Raw genomic sequence first — 17,702 nt, forward strand, 5'->3', positions numbered from 1 at the left:
GGATGTATATGTATGTATATAGAGAGAGAGATCTTGTGGATTATGGAGATTAATGGAGATCTAGGATTTCATTGCAATGCCATTGTGATCACTACATTTCATTCACGCCCTTGTGATCTCTATATATGTATGTATTTATGTACACATATGCATACATACATACATACACACACACATATATATTTGTGTGTGTGTTTGTAAATATATATATATAAATAGAGAGATATTGGCACAATAGAAAAAAATTATACTCACTCAATTGGTGTCATGGCCTTTGATATTGTCACAAGCTTTTAAACATCATTGTATGAGGAGTGAGTTAGGATGTGTATAGGTTAACCTTACATTAACTATAAACTACAACATAAAGGTTTTACCAAGGTATTATAGTAATGTAATTATAGAAAACTACCTAATTCTCTTGAGTGGGTGTATGATGGTGAAGAGTTGTATTAGGGTATGTACAGGATCATGGTCAACCAAACTATGCTCTTAAGTGGCAATAAAAAATTAGAAAATCAGGGTTTTGTCAACTTGACGTGCCATTTTCTACTTATTATTAACTTTATATCAAAAAGTTGAGAGAAAAGAATCTCTAGAAAATTGAATCTAATTTCTAAAATACTAGGACTTATCTCAAAAAAATAAAATTAGATTGGTCAAAATTTTGAATTTTAATGCAATATTGCAAAAATGTTAGAATAAAAATAACAAGTAGATGTATGTCTGACCACCTTAATCAAAATCAAATGATAATATTTTTTTAATAATATTCTAGATATAAGTAGTAGACTCATTCCTAGACGTGACACATATTTTTGGATATTTTTATTCTAAATAAATAATGAATAATTAATTTTTGACTTTAGTATTTTTAGAGAAAAAAAAACTCTCGTGTCTGATCACCTCACCTAATTCAAAACTTTGCAAAATTCTTTTTTTCATTTTTTTCCCTTATAGTAGAAGAAACATAGAATAAGATGTATCTTTTTGATTTAAAAAATATCGTACCATTTGAAATTTATAGTTGTTTTTCAAGTAGTGTGTCAGTCAACACTTTATACACAACTCCATTAGAAAATGGGTAATAATTACTTACTAAACTCATAATTTGAAAAACCTTATATCTATGGAAAGATAAGAACATTCTTAGAAAATCCTTTTCATTTCATCAAATTTTGGTGAAAAAAAGTCGTCAACTACATGTTTGAAGTAAAAATTACATAAAAATAGGCGAAAAGCACATTTTAAAGATGTTTTTAAAGTTGACCATATAGGTTTGGTAGCAAAAGATATAGTAGACATTATAAAGATATTAATTGTTTTCATTTAGTATCGAGGTGGGTGGGAAAAAAGTTGCAATAGATTTTGAAATGGTTTTTGATGTTTCAGAACTACAAATTTTTTAGATCACCACTTTTTGGCACACCATGATCCTGCACATACCCATTAGGTGAGTAAAGCTCACTTGTGGTTATAGGAATATAGATACATCAAAATAATAAGAAACCAGATTTATATATTCATCAGAATGAGTAGTTTAGGGGTCTTGATCCCATGGATATGGGTATGTAGGTAGCTTGGTAGGTGGAGTATGCCTCTAGTATACAGATGACATGGACATAGTTAGGTAGCACTTAACCATGTATATAAGTAGGTATGTATGTATGTATTAATTAATGTAACTATTCTCTACTTAATAGTGTCATCCACATTCAGGGGGGTCGAGTTTAGCTTGCACCTTCTACAATACTTCATTTCCATTATTTGTGCTCTCTGAATCAAAGGTATATAACTTTATCACTTCTAACTATAATTTTTCAATTAGTTTCTTATAATTCTATGGTTCTCTAAGTTGTAAGTTTATAAAATTGAAGTTAAAAAATTAATTGCATTTATCCACATCTTTATCAAGTTTGATATTTCTCTTTTTCTTGACTCATAGTTCAACAATAATTTTTTTAAACCACATACTAACCAATTTGAGATTAAGCCAAAAAATTATAAGAGCGATTGTGCAAAAAGAGCTAAAAAACATGATTGGTGCATGATAATGATCTTTTGATCCTCTTTTTGTCACAAATGTTCTTACATTTAATGATTTTTGGTAAGAACAAAATTCTAAACTGATTAGGTAGGTGATCCAAAATTAAATCATAATTGGATGAGGCATGTTTAAATATCTTATTCACAATGTTATTGAATGTTATCTTTTTATGTGCTACTATTAATGAATGTTAAAGGACATGAAATAATGTTAGATATTAGCTTTGGACATTATGAGATTATTTTATGGATGCTCATAATTTTTTTTACTTCATGTGATAATGAATAAATGTGAGATCCATCTCTTCTTAGGTATTCTTTCTAGTTTTTTGTACCAGTTCTTAAGTCCAAAATAGATAAATCATCATTTGAAATACAAACTTGGGTGCTTAACTTAATGAATGAGCACACAAAGTGAAAGACCTTGTGTGATGAAGGATTATATGATTTTCTACATATTTCACCACATAGCAGTGCATTGTAGGTTCACATACATTTTTAAGTAGACATTTGTGAGCACTAGGTGTGTGAAGGCTCCATGTAAAATCATGTAGAAGAAAAAAAAGGTCATTATATACATTTTCTATGACATGTTTTCCAAGAGCATACAAAGGTTCCTCAAGGTGACTTCACATTATTAAATTTTCATGTTTGCCAACAACATTGTTCTTCCTCCATATCCTCCAAAAATTAAAAAAAATTCTTCCAACATTGCAACCATATTATATATGGGAATAGCACATGCCCAATCCATGACCTAATTAAATTTTTCTGGTTGTTGATTACTTTTGAGCTATCATTTTGTATGATGCTTAATGGAAGGAATCTTTTTGAACTCCTCTCTTGAAAAGATAATCTAGGATCAACTCCAAGGTTATGGGTGATCTTGCAACCTACTTGAATTTTCTCAATTAATGAAAAATGTATTTTTCACAGGTCGCTTTTTTGGTTTGAACCAATTCGAATAAGATGTTTGATATGTTCTTTTGAAAAGTAACCACAAAAGAGATATATTTTTTTTATTTTATGTTTTATGATGAATACAATATATCAATAAAACTATATGAATTCCTAATTTAACCAAGTTTTAGAAAAGAGAATAAAAAAGATAAGGTAACAAGAAATGAAAGAAAATAACTTGAAAGGGAAATTCTTAATGGACATAAACCATGGTAACAACACATCTATGAGTTAATAATTAAAAAGACCAAGTAGGAAACCAATGAAAATAGGAGCAACACTTTTTCAATTCCACTAATGCAATCATCAATGGGAACTTAGTAATAACCATTCAAGACATTTCACTTCTTGTTGAATCTCAAGGGGACAAAAAGTGTGCTCATGCAAGACAAAAAGCTACATGTAGGAACAATAGAATCTTTTCTCCAACTTAGTACATTAGTGGAATTTGTTAACACAAGGCAAACACCAAAACTAAAATATTGTACAATCAGATCAACAAAACAAAACCATGAGCTCCATTATTATTCATCGACATGCATTCACAAAAATAACACACTCTGGCAAGAATAACTACACATAGAATGAAAGCACCAATAGAATATATTATTGCATCAAAATAATGGCCTAGAGTATATATTACATCCTTGTATTTATAAGAAATCATCTCCTCAATTTGTGTTGAGAATGAGAGATCTCTTAATGTAGACATATGCTTCTAAACTAATAAAGAAAATCTAATTATATACAAGATGACACCCTAAATGGTGCTAAGTAGGACTCCACCCATGTTTATATCAATTAATGGGTGCATGAGCCTATACATGACTTGAAAAAAGAAAAAGAAGAAGAAGATAAGAAGAAGGAAGTTGCAAGAGGAACTGAGAGTCATTGGAAACTCTAAAATGGAATCTTAACCTTCTCTAGTTTCTAGGAGTTGAATTATTGTCAGAATATGTTCCAATGCATGGAAAACTCTAAAATAAGAACTAGTAGTTAACTATTGGTACACTTGTTGTGGTTCCATAATGCATACCACATTTCAATTAGAAACGGGGACCCCCTACTTTATTTTTTGACTTTTTCAGACCCTAGTATGGGGTCTGGGTCATTTTGAGGTCTCACTAAGAGGCCTGGTTCACTTTTACGTCCTGCTCGGGAAGCCCAATTGTCAAAAGGCAAAATTCTAACAAAAATAAACCAAAATTACAAAGAAGTTTTGTATTAGGTGAATCCAATCAATGCACTATTGTGTTAAACTTATGTAAGACAATATTGGGGGCATCATTGGTATAGCTATGCACCTGGACAACTACACCAAAAGTCTTAAAACTTATTTATAAGGGGGGTGGATCCCCTCCCTCCTCACCTTTTTCCTTGTTGACTTAAACTTCTCCTCACATATTCATGCCCCACATTGCCATATCTTTGAGTCTCGCTTAAGTCTGCCCACAAACCCTATGTAATAGATGAACACACAAACAAACATTACAAACAAAGGTGTGTAGTAGTGCACCTAACTAGGTGTGCTACTATGTATCTTCGCCATCAAAGACAAAGACAAGAAATTCAAACCTACTCTAATGTTGGGTGCATGTTAGTGCACCTTCACAGGTGCACTAGTGTGCACCCAACTTCGTGCACCTAAGGAAATTCAAAAAACTTAAAGAAAAGAAGAAAACAAACAAAGAACTTGCACCAAATTTGGGTGTGCATCAGTGCACCTATCTGGGTGCATTGATGCACACCCAATTTGATCTCAAAAGACTTTAAAAGAAAAGAAGGAAAAATGAATAAGGCATAATACATAAGTTTAGGTTTGCATCAGCACACATAACTAGGTGTGCCTAATGTGCACTCTAAACTTTTTATAAACTCAAGCACACCAAAAATGTTGTGCATCAAGCACACCTTCTTGGTGCACCTTTTTACCTTTAAAGATTTAATTCAAAGTGGTTTAGTTTATTTTTTTCTCTTGTGACATTTTAGGACATTATTAATCTATTATTCTTTAATTTTGGACTAATGGATATATCTATTATACAAATACAGTGGCATCGTCCTCATCTTCTTTGGGCAAGAAAATACCACCAAAACTTGTGGTCTTTAAGTTCCAAGGCATTCTGATGAATTCAAGGTTCTAAGATGAAAAATTAGATGTTAGGGATATGGATTTAGGACACATTAATTTGGTAGAATTTATGAAGATATGTAAGAAACCTATAGAGAGGTCAAAAACAATTTCTGCACTCATCTAATCAGGACTAGTCAATGTACCTTCACACCCAGTGTGGTACAATCTTTGAAATTCATTATGAAAATTTCGGAACACTTTGTCCCTAAAGAGAGGGTTTTGAAGAGTATAACAAGAGAAATTTTCCTTGATCTATGATCAAATAATATTGAGAAATTATTTCATCTCCTGAGGGTAGATTAGTTCATCAGGCTCACTTATGAGTAGATGAAAAGGTGGTATCAGGAACACATTGTGGAAGCCTCTAAAATCGTTAAGTCCTTGTAATTCAAAGAAAAGACTCCTTTGGGAAAGAAGACTAGCAAAGTGGATATGACCAGGGGATACATGACTGAAGACATTGGATACTCGATCATACTCTTGAGTAAAGTTATGGGTCTACCAAAAACTAGGCATCTAAACATCTTTATGGTGCACTTTATTGAGATGGTTAAGAAAGTAGAGATGCCATTAGATTGGGCTTCTACTCTTAGTTATAATTTATGTGAGCAATTTGTGGCATTGAAGAACCAAAGGAAATTTTATATGACTTCATATTTGGTGTACTTGTTGTCCACAACAGTAATAGACTATCTAGGACTATATAAGACAGGTAACATGTAGGATCCTAATGCATGGCCATATATCTTCTATCTCCAACTAGTAAAGAAGAGGCTCTTAGATCAGGGCAAATAATATACAATTGTGAATGATGCCTTCATATTCGCTATAATCTGATCTATAGAAGGAGATTATGCAAAGAGATTATCAAATGATGTAGTGGTACAAATTCTATTGGTTGGGGCTTATTACATTGAGTTCAGAACATTTACATATTTGCAGCTACAACCATTAACCCTAAGAAGCTCCTAAGGCATCCCAATGATAGACTTGTTCTCTTGGAGATCTCCCAACAATTCTTATCTGCATATGACAAACTAGGAAGGAAACATAAAACATGTTGGAGGTGGCCTATGACAATAGGACCTTTCCATGTCAATTGATACCAAGATATCTCTTCTTTTGAGTGTGAATGGGATCGGTATCCCTTAGAAGAATACAATTCCCTTTGACCTTATTTTGATAATATTGGGTTAGTACAATATTTGGCTAGTAAAACATTTCAGCACAAAGAAGCTATTAAGGATCATTGGATGATTGAAACAAATGACTATGATATTTGAATAAGAAATTATTGTAGAGTGACTTTGAACCTAGAAGAGAAGGCACTAAAGATAAAGATTCCATTAAAGATATTACATCAAGACTCAGTGGAGTTGCTTGATCCCCTATTCAATAGGGAAAAGATTGGTGATAGGTCCATTATGAAGCTAAGGTTGATAGGGAGGAGAATTTTGATATCAACCATAGGGTGAGGCATGTCATTCAAATGATGTAAGATTGGATTAAGAAACCATTCAAGCTTGATCCAATTTATGAAATAGTGATCTTTCACACATAAGCCCACCCAACTAATGGTACAAGGAAGAAAATCATCGTCCCTACCTTTTTAGCTCAGTTAGCAGTAAGGCCAAAAATGGTACACCAACTTGATAGACCAATTGGATATTGTCAAGCACAAAAGGTCAAAGGAAGGGGCAAGAGGAAAATAAGTTCTTGTCAGAGAGTTGAACATAAAGAGGGTGAAATCCTGGCACCTCCACAAGGAGAAGAAAATGTACGAGGGCCGAAAGCTACTAGAACTCCACAAGTCCAAGTTGATCGTAAAGTGCCACTACCTAAATCAAGCTAGATAGAGATGGAGGTTGAGATTCAAGAGGTCTCCCCACCTTGTCAAGCAAAACATGCATCTCCTTCAACACCAAAAAGAAGAAAGATTAAGACTCTAGTGAGAAGGAGACAAAAGGTGATCAAGAAGGTGATCCCTTTCCCATCCATCCCTGAACCTATTTTAGAAGAGGGAGATGAAGAGGATTAGGATGATGAAGAAGATAAATTTACACTAAGCCAAAGAACTAGGCTAGCTATAGCCATAGAGTAAGAACAAAGAAAAATTTATATGGCTATGCCTCCATCAATCCCAAACAAACCTCTAGAAACTACTACATCAGAGGATGAGATGCAACAATGGATTGATGAACATTATGTAGAGGGTACTAATGTCTTTAGGATCTTAGATTTTGATTTTATGCCTATAAGTATTGAGCTGGTTAGGGATAAGATCCAAGATATGTGAACCAATCAACCTCAATAGGAGGATTGGACTCAGATGCCCCCTAAGTCACAAAGACTCAAAATGGTCCCCACATCCCAATCAAAGTTTACATTTTGTGTTGATAAGGGATCAACTACCCCTCTTCCTCTAGGAATAGAAATTGAATAGGTTTAGGCTGAACCAGAAGAGGAACCATAACAAGTATCCGCTAATGAAGTGTTGTAAGAAGGACAAATAGGTGAACAAGCTCAAAAACTTCTTAGGACACCTAGGTGCAAACTATGGACTCAATAGAAATAGAGACTATGGATAAGGAGCCTTCACAAAGGGAAAAGACCCCAAAGAGGAGCACTAAGGGCAAGATCATAGTGAAAAAAACTCCTTCATCCTCAAAAGAAAGGTCACCCATGGTACATGTTACAGGGTGGCTCTGAAAAGAAGTAATAAAAAACAAGAAGCATTAGTTCACTACTGAGAGGAGGATAGAATGGAACTAATTGTAGTACTAAGGAAACCTAATTGAACTCCTAAGGAAGTGTGACCATTATCCTTCATTATGAGTGATTTGAATTAGGACATTTTTTCTCATGTAGCTTTTTCCTCCTTTGGAATCAAACATTTAAGAACTGGCTCCATGAGATTATCATATTCAAGAGGTCATGCTTGGAAAGCCCACCTTGCAAATAGAAAAACTAATGGTCACCACAAGGATGAAGGAAGTTTTTTGAAGCCTAGAATAAGATGGGGTAGAGTTAATAACACATTGGTGCTAGAATGAAATCCTAAAAGGATATCTGAGAAAAGTTGTTGGCCCATTGGACTTCACCAATCCTGAGAAGACTCTAAATGCAACAATTGAAAGGAGAGATAGGGAGGCAGTGAGATTGGATCCATTTTTGAATGCCTGTCAGCAATGGTGGGAAATTTTTGAGGAGAAAGGTGTACCTATCATCCAAGGGAATCTTAAGCTACTACATGTTATGCAATAAAATATGGACAAAATGGTAGCAATTTTGAATCAAGATTTTTGTCTTATGGATGAGGTGCATACTTGGGGAAAGGATCTACAGGTGTTATGGGCAATAAAAGGCCAAAGGTATCGAATGCTCATGGATGTATATGGAAGAGGAGCTAGATTTAATTGATGATTAGATAGAGAAGATAGTGGATAGCAATAAAGTACTGGAATCATTACATGTGGAGATCCACTAGCTCAAGGACCAAGCCCAAGAGAAAATTTTGGAAGCTGAGAAACACTATAGTGATGCATGTCTAGACATTTTTGAAGATTATGCACAAGAGAAATTGATATTGATAGACATGGTCATTTAGAGATTTACGAAGATTTTTGATGAAGTTTCTATTGATGAAGATATTTAACAAGCATTTAGGATGGAGGAAGCTCTGTTAGAGCTTGATACAAAACTTGGGGATTTTTTTGAAACTCGTATATAGGTTGATAATCATAAGAAAAAGGTGAAAGATAAATATAATGCCTTAGATTTACCAGATGCAGCACATGTCACTGAGATAATAGAAAAATTAAATGGAAAACACCGAAACATAGCTCTGGTATGAAGGGCAACAAAACTTAGAAGATAGAATTTCCATTTTGACACCCAATAAAATTTTCCATACTTTGGACCTCCAAGGTGTGTTGTTGTGCTGGTGGACAAGGTGTGCTGCTACGCTAGGTGCACTGGTGTGTTTTTTGCAACAATGTGTTGGAAGAATTTTGAAGAAGTAAAAGTGTGCAGGTGGACTAGGTGAGCTTTTCTACATGTGCGCCAACAGTTAACTTCTAGTTCTAAAAATAGAGCTCTCCATGCATTAGAAACACATTCTAATAGCAGTTTAAGTCTAGCAGAGGCCTAGTGAAGGTTAAACTCCTATTTTTGACACTTCCAGACACTACTACGTCAACTGAAGCCTCTCTTGTTCTTTTTCTCTCATGATTTCTTTGTTTTATGACATGTAAAGGTTCATGCATCCACTTAATGATATAAAAATGGATGGCATCCTACAAAGCACTAGTTAGATAGTCAATTTGTATATAATTAGTTTTCTTTATTAAATTAGAAGTATATGATTGCATGAAGATATCTCTCACTCTCAAGAAAATTTGAGGAGATGATTTCTTATAAATATGGGATTGTAATATGTAATCAAGGCATTCATTAGTTTGCAGTAATATTATGCTTTTGGTTCTCACATTCAGAGTGTAGTGATTCTTTCCTAGGTGTGTAATATTTTTGTGAATGTATGTTCATGGAACTATGATTGAGCCAAAAGTTTCTTGTGTTATTTCTAGTTGTGCAATCTTTTAATTGTAGTGTTTGCTATAGTTTTACAAATTCCACTGACATATCTAGTTCAAGAAGAGATCACCCACTGTCTTCCTACATAAATTTTCATCTCGCATGAGCACACTTTCTATGGCCTTGCAATTTGATGAAAAGTAAAACATCTTACAGTTACTAAATTCCCCATTGATGATTGCATCAATGGAATTAAGGAAGTGTTGCTCCTATTTTCATTGGTTACGTATCGATTTCTTCGAAGGCTTAACTCATAGATGTGTTGTTTCCATAGTTTATGTCCATTAGGATTTTACATTCATGTTATTTTTTTGATTTTCTTGTTACCTTATCTTTATTATTTGCTTTACTAAACCCCTATTAAATTAGGAATTCATATAATTGCATTGTTTGATTGCATCCATCATAAAAACTGAAAATACAAATACATAGTTTCTGTTTTGTGTGTTTTAATCTTTTGAAGTAGCGAACAAATTTTACATCTTATCTGAAGTTATCAAAACTAGAAAAGGCCTCCTCATGAACAAATACATTTATCTTCAATTGAGTGGATTCCAATAGGATGCAAGATCACCTGGAACCTTGGAGTTGATCCTTGGATTAGCTTTTCAAGAGAGGAGTTTGAAAGGATTCCTGCTATTAAGCATCATGCAAAATGACAGCTCAATAGAAGTGGCACTAGAAGGAGGGCCTCCTAAACTTTCAAAATAGAGGAATTTTTTTTCAAAACTTTAAAATTCTACACTTTTTACAAGTTCAGAAAATTTTCCAAGTTTTTGATAAATTTGAGTGCACTACTACGTTGGTGCACTAGGTGCATTGCTGCACCTATTGCACTAGTGTACTGGTGTGCTAAATATATAAGAATGCATCATATAGATCAAAGGGGGTCATAGGTTTACCTATGACGCCCTTCGACCCATTAAATGATTACATATGTACCTACGAGTCCTAGGACACCTAGGGACATATGCAATCATTCTAATGAGTCAAAGGGGATCATAGGTTGACCTATGATCCCCTTTGACCTATTAAATGATGACATATCTTCCTAGGGGTCCTAGGACCCCTAGGAACATATTAGAATCATTCTTATGGATCAACAAGGGTCATAGGTTGACCTATGACCCCCTTCGACCAATTACATCACCACATATGTCCCTAGGGGTCTTAGGACCCCTAGGAACATATTAGAATCATTCTTATGGGTCAAAGGGGCTCATAGGGTGACTTATGACCCCCTTTGACCCATTAGATGATGACACATGTCCCTAGGGGTCCTAGGACCCCTAGCGTCATATTAAAATCATTTTTATGGGTCAAAGGGGGTCATAGGATGACTTATGACCCTCTTCGACACATCACATAATGACATATGTCCCTAGGGATCCTAGGATACCTACGGACATATTAGAATGCTTCATATGGGTCAAAGGGTATCATAGGTTGACCTATGACCCCCTTTGACCCCTTAAATGATGACATATATAGTTAGGGGTCCTAGGACCCCAAGGGACATATGAGAATTGTTCATACAGGTCAAAGGGGGTCATAGTTGATCTATCACCCCCTTCAACCAATTACATGATGACATATGTCCCTAGAGTTCCTAAGATGCCTAAGGACATATAAGAATGATTCTTATTGGTCTAAGGGGGTCATAGGTTGACCTATGACCCCTTTCGACCCATTACATGATGACATATATCCCTAAGGGGTCCTAGGAACCCTAGGGACATATTAGAATTGTTCTTATGGGTCAAAACGTCTGATAGGGGTACCTATGATCCCCTTCAACCTACTAAATGACGACATATGTTCTTAGGGGTCCTAGGACCCCTAGGTAGATATTAGAATCATTCTTATGGGTCGAAGGGAGTCATAAATCAACCTATGAGCCACTTTGACCCATATGAACAATTCTAATATGTCCCTAGGGCTCCTAGGACCCCTAGGGACATATGTCATCATGTAATGGGTCGAAGGGGGTCATAGGTCAAACTATGACCTCATTTGACCCATATAAACAATTCTAATATGTCCCTAGGGGTCCTAAGACACCTAGGGACATATGTCATCATGTAATCTATCGAAGTGGATCATAAGTCAACTTATGATCCCCTTACACCCATAAGAACAACTCTAATATATCGCTAAGACATATGTCGTCATGTAATGGGTCGAAGGGGGTCATAGATCACCCTATAAGCCCCTTTGACCCATAAGAACTATTCTAATATGTCCCTAGGGGTTCTAGGACCCTTAGGGACATATGTCATCATGTAATGTGTCCAAGGGGGTCATAGGTCAAACTATGACCCATTTTGACCCATAAGAATGATTCTAATAAGTCCTTAGGACCCCTAGGGACCTTTGACCCATATATACCATTCTAATATGTTCCTAGGGATCCTAGGACCCCTGGGGACATATGTCATCATGTAATGGGTAGAACGGGGTCATAGGTCAACCTATGACCCCTTTTAACCCATAAGAATTATTCTAATATGTTCCGAGGGATCCTAGAACCCCTAGAGACATATGTTGTCATCTAATGGGTCGAAGATTCTAATATTTCCTTAAGGGTCCCAGGACCCTTAAGGATATATGTTATCATTTAATAGGCCGAAGGGGGTCATAGGTCAACCTATGACCCCCTTTGACCCATATGGAGCATTCTAATATGTCCCTAGGGGTCCTAGGACCCCTAGGGACATATGTCATCATGTAATGGGTCAGACGGGGTTATAGGTCAACCTATGACCCCCTTTGACCCATAAGAACGATTGTAATATGTCCCTAGGGGTCCTAGGACCCCTAGCTAAATATGTCATCATTTAATGGGTCGAACGGGGTCATAGGTCATCCTATGACACACTTTGACCCATATGAAGCATTCTAATATGTCCCTAGGTGTCCTAAGACCCCTAGGGACATATGTCATCATGTAATGTGTCGAAGTGGGTCATAAGTCAACCTATGACTTACTTTAACCCATAAGAAGGATTACAATATGTCCCTAGGGGTCATAGGTCAACCTATAACCCCCTTTGACCCATATGAATGAATCTAATATGTTTCTATGGATCCTATGACTCCAAGGCACATATGTCATCATGTAATATGTCGAAGGGTGTCATAGGTTAACATATGACCCCCTTTGAGCCATAAGAACGATTCTAATATGTCCCTAAGTGTCCTAAGACCCTTAGGGAGATATGTCATCATTTAATGGGTCAAAGGAGGTCATAGATCAACCTATGACCCCCTTTGACCCATATGAAACATTCTAATATGTCCCTAGGGGTCTTAGGACCCCTAGGGACATATGTCGTCATGGAATGGGTCAAAGGGGGTTATAGGTCAACCTATGACCCCCTTTGACCCGTAACAACGATTGTAATATGTCGCTAGGGGTCTTAGGACCCCTAGCTATATATGTCATCATTTAATGGGTCAAAGCGGGTCATAGGTCAACCTATGACACCCTTTGACCTATATGAAGCATTTTAATATGTCCCTAGGTGTCCTATGACCCCTAGGGACATATGTCATCATGTAATGTGTCGAAGTGGGTCATAAGTTAACCTATAACCTCCTTTGACCCACAAGAATGATTCTAATATGTCCCTAGGGGTATTAGGACCCCTAGGGACATATGTCATCGTGTAATAGGTTGAAGGGGGTCATAGGTCAACTTATGACCCCCTTTGACCCATATGAATGAATCTAATATGTTCCTAGGGGTCCTAGGACCCCTACGGACATATGTGATCATGTAATATGTCGAAGGGTGTTATAGGTTAACATATGACCCCCTTTGAGGTCTAAAAATGATTCTAATATGTCCCTAGGGGTCCTAGGACCCTTAAGAAGATATGTCATAATTTTATAGGTCGAACGAGGTCATAGATCGACCTATGACCCCCTTTGACCTATATGAAGCATTCTAATATGTCCCTAGGGGTCGTAGGACCCCTATGGACATATGTCATTATGTAATGGGTCAAAGGGGGTCATAGGTCAACCTATGACCCCTTTTGACCTATTAAAAGAATTCTAATGTCCCTTGGGGACTTAAGACCTCTAAGGACATATATCATCATGTAATGGGTCGAAGGGGATCATAGGTCAACTTATGACCCCCTTTCACCTATAAGAATGATTCTAATATGTCGCTAGGGGTCCTAGGACCCTTAGGGATATATGTTATCATTTAATGGGTCGAAAGGGGTGATAGGTCAACCTATGACCCCCTTTGACCCATAAAAACAATTCTAATATGTCCCTAAGAGTCCTAGGACACCTAGAGACATATGTTATCATTTAATGAGTCAAATGGGGTCATAAGTCACCTTATAACCCCCTTTAACCCATAAGAACGATTCTAATATGTCCCTAGGGGTCCTAGGGACATATGTCATCATGTAATAGGTCGAAGGTGATCTAAGTCAACCTATGACCCCCTTTGACCCAAAGGAATGATTCTAATATGTCCATAGGGGTCCTAGGACCCCTAAGGACATATGTCATCTTTTAATGGTTTGATGGGGGTCATAGGTCACCCTATGACCCCCTTTGATCCATAAGAATGATTCTAATATCTCCCTGGGGGTCATAGGACCCCGAGGGACATATGTCATCATGTAATTGGTCGAAAGGGGTCATAAGTCAACCTATGACACCCTTTGACCCATAAGAATGATTTTAATATGTCCTTAGGGCTCGTAGGACCCCTAGGGACATATGTCATCATTTAATGGGTCGAAGGAGGTCATAGGTCAACCTATGACCCCCTTTGACCCATATGAAGCATTCTAATATGTTTGTAGGGGTCCTAGGATCCTTAAGGACATATGTTATCATGTAATAGTTCGAAGGGGGTCATAGGTCACCCTATGACCCCCTTTGACCCATAAGAACAATTCTAATATGTCTCTAAGGGTCCTAGGACCCCTAGGGACATATCTTGTCATTTAATGGGTAAAAGGGGGATCTAGATCATCATATGACCTCGTTTGACCCATATGAAGCATTCTAATATGTCCCTAAGGGTCCTAGGACCCTAAGGGACATATGTTATCATGTAATGTGTCGAAGGTGGTCATAGGTCAACCTATGACTCCCTTTGACCCAAACGAACAATTCTAATATGTCCCTAGGGGTCCAAAGACCTGTAAGAATATATGTCATCATTTAATGGATCAAAGGGGGTCATAGGTCAACCTATGACACCCTTTGATCCATATTAATGATTCTAATATGTCTCTATAGGTCTTAAAACCCCTAGGGACATATGTCATCATATAATGGGTCGCTTAGACCCATATGAAAGATTCTAATATGTCCCTAGGGGTCCTAAGACCCCTAGGGACATATGTCATCATGTAATGGGTCATGAAAAATTCTAAGATGTTCCTAGGGGTCCTAGGACCCTTGGGGAAATTTTTCATCATGTAATTAGTCAAAGGGCCCTTTGACTCATAAGAATGATTCTAATATGTCCCTAGGGCTCCTAGGACCCCTAGGGACATATGTCATCATTTAATGGGTCGTAGGGGGTCATAGGTCAACCTATGACCCCCTTTGACCCATGTGAACGAATCTAATATGTTCCTAGGTGTCCTAGGACCCCTAAGGACATACATCATCATGTAATATGTCGAAAGGGGTCAGAGGTTAACTTGTGACCCCCTTTGAGCCATAAAAATGATTCTAATATGTCCCTAGGGGTCTTAGGACCTCTAGGGAGATATGTCATCATTTGTTGGGATGAAGGGGGTCATATGTCAATCTATGACTCACTTTGACCCATATAAAGCATTCTAATATGTCCCTAGGGGTCTTAGGACCCCTCTGGACATATGTCCTCAGATAATGGGTCTCTTTGACCAATTAGAAGGATTCTAATATGTCCCTAGGGGTCTTAGGACCGCTAGGGACATATGTCATTATGTAATGGGTCGAAGGGGGTTATAGGTCAACCTATGACCCCCTTTGACTGATAAGAATGATTCTAATATGTTCTTAGGGGTCCTAACACAGCTAGGGACAAATGTCATCATTTAATGGGTTGAAGGGGGTCATAGGTCAACCTATGACCCCTGTTGATCCATAAGAACAATTCTAATATGTCCCTAGGGGTCCTAAGACCAGTAGGGACATATGTTATCATTTAATGGATCAAAGGGGGTCATTGGTAAGCCTATGACCCTCTTTGACTCATATGAATGATTCTAATATGTCTCAAGCAATCCTAGGACCCTTGGGGACATATGTCATCATGTAATGGGTCGAACGGGGTCATAGGTCATTCTATGACCCCCGTTAACCCATATAAATGATTCTAATATGTCCCTAGGGAACCTAGGACCCCTGGGGACATATGTCATCATGTAATGGGTCGAAGATTCTAATATGTCCCTAGGGGTCCTAGGACCCCTAGGGATATATGTTGTTATTTAATGGGTTGAAGGGGGTCATAGGTCAACCTATGATCCCCTTTTACCCATATGAAACATTCTAATATGTTCCTAGGGTTCCTAGGACCCCTAGGGACATATGTCATCATGTAATGGGTCAGAGGGGGTTATAGGTCAACCTATGACCCCCTTTGACCCATAAGAACGATTGTAATATGTCCCTAGGGGTCCTAGGACCCCTAGCTATATATGTCATCATTTAATGGGTCAAAGGGGGTCATAGGTCAACCTATGACACCGTTTGTTCCATATGAAGCATTCTAATATGTCCTTAGGTGTCCTAGGACCCCTAGGGACATATGTCATCATGTAATGTGTCGAAGAGGGTCATAAGTCAACCTATGACCCCCTTTGACCCATAAGAATGATTCTAATATATATGTCATTATCTAATGGGTCGAAAGGGATCATATGTCACCCTATGAGCCCCTTTGATTCATAAGAATGATTCTAGTATGTCCCTAGGGGTCCTAGAACCCCTAGAGACATACATCATCATTTAATAGGTCAAAGGGGGTCATAGGTCAACCTTTGACCCATATGAAGCATTCTAATATGTCCCTAGGTGTCCTAGGACCCCTAGGGACATATGTCATCATGTACTATGTCAAAGGGGGTCATAGTTCACCCTATGACCCCCTTCAAACCATATGAAAGATTCTAATATGTCCCTAGGGGTCTTAGGACCCTTAAGGACATATGTCATCATGGAATGTGTCGAAGGGGGTCATATGTCACCTTATGATCCCCTTCGACCCATATGAATGTTTCTAATATGTCCCTAGGGGTCTTAGGACCCCTAAGGACATATGTCATCATGAAATGTGTCGAAAGTGGTCATTGGTCACCCTATGACCCCCTTCGACCCATATGAATGATTCTAATATGTCCTTAAGGATCCTAGGACCCCTAGGGACAAATGTCATTTGTAATATGTCGAAAGTGTTCATAGGTCATCCTGTGACCCCGTTCGACCCATATAAACTATTCTAATATGTCCCTAGGGGTCCTAGGATCCCTTAGGGACATATGTCATCATGGAATGTGTCGAAAGGGGTCATAGGTCATCTTGTGAGCCCTTTTGACCCATATAAATGACTCCACTAGAAATAATATCGTAAAAATAATAATAACATAGTATAACAATCACACACACACACACACACACACACACAGATATATATATAATTTATAGATTATAATAATAAAACATAATATATTATATGTTATAATTTACATATGATAATAATAATAATATATTATAATAATATATATTATATTTATAGATAATAATAATAATAATAACATAATATATTATTATATATTAATAGATTATATATTATATCTTTACATTACGTTATATGTATATAATATAATATTATATTATTATATAATATATAGATTATATATTATTTTATATATAATATTTATGTTATTATATTATATATTTATAGATTATATATTATATCTTTACATATTTCATAACT

The sequence above is a fragment of the Cupressus sempervirens genome, chromosome 11 (genome assembly GCF_028749045.1).
Source record: "Cupressus sempervirens isolate cs-2001-9-10 chromosome 11, ASM2874904v1, whole genome shotgun sequence".
NCBI lineage: Eukaryota > Viridiplantae > Streptophyta > Pinopsida > Cupressales > Cupressaceae > Cupressus > Cupressus sempervirens.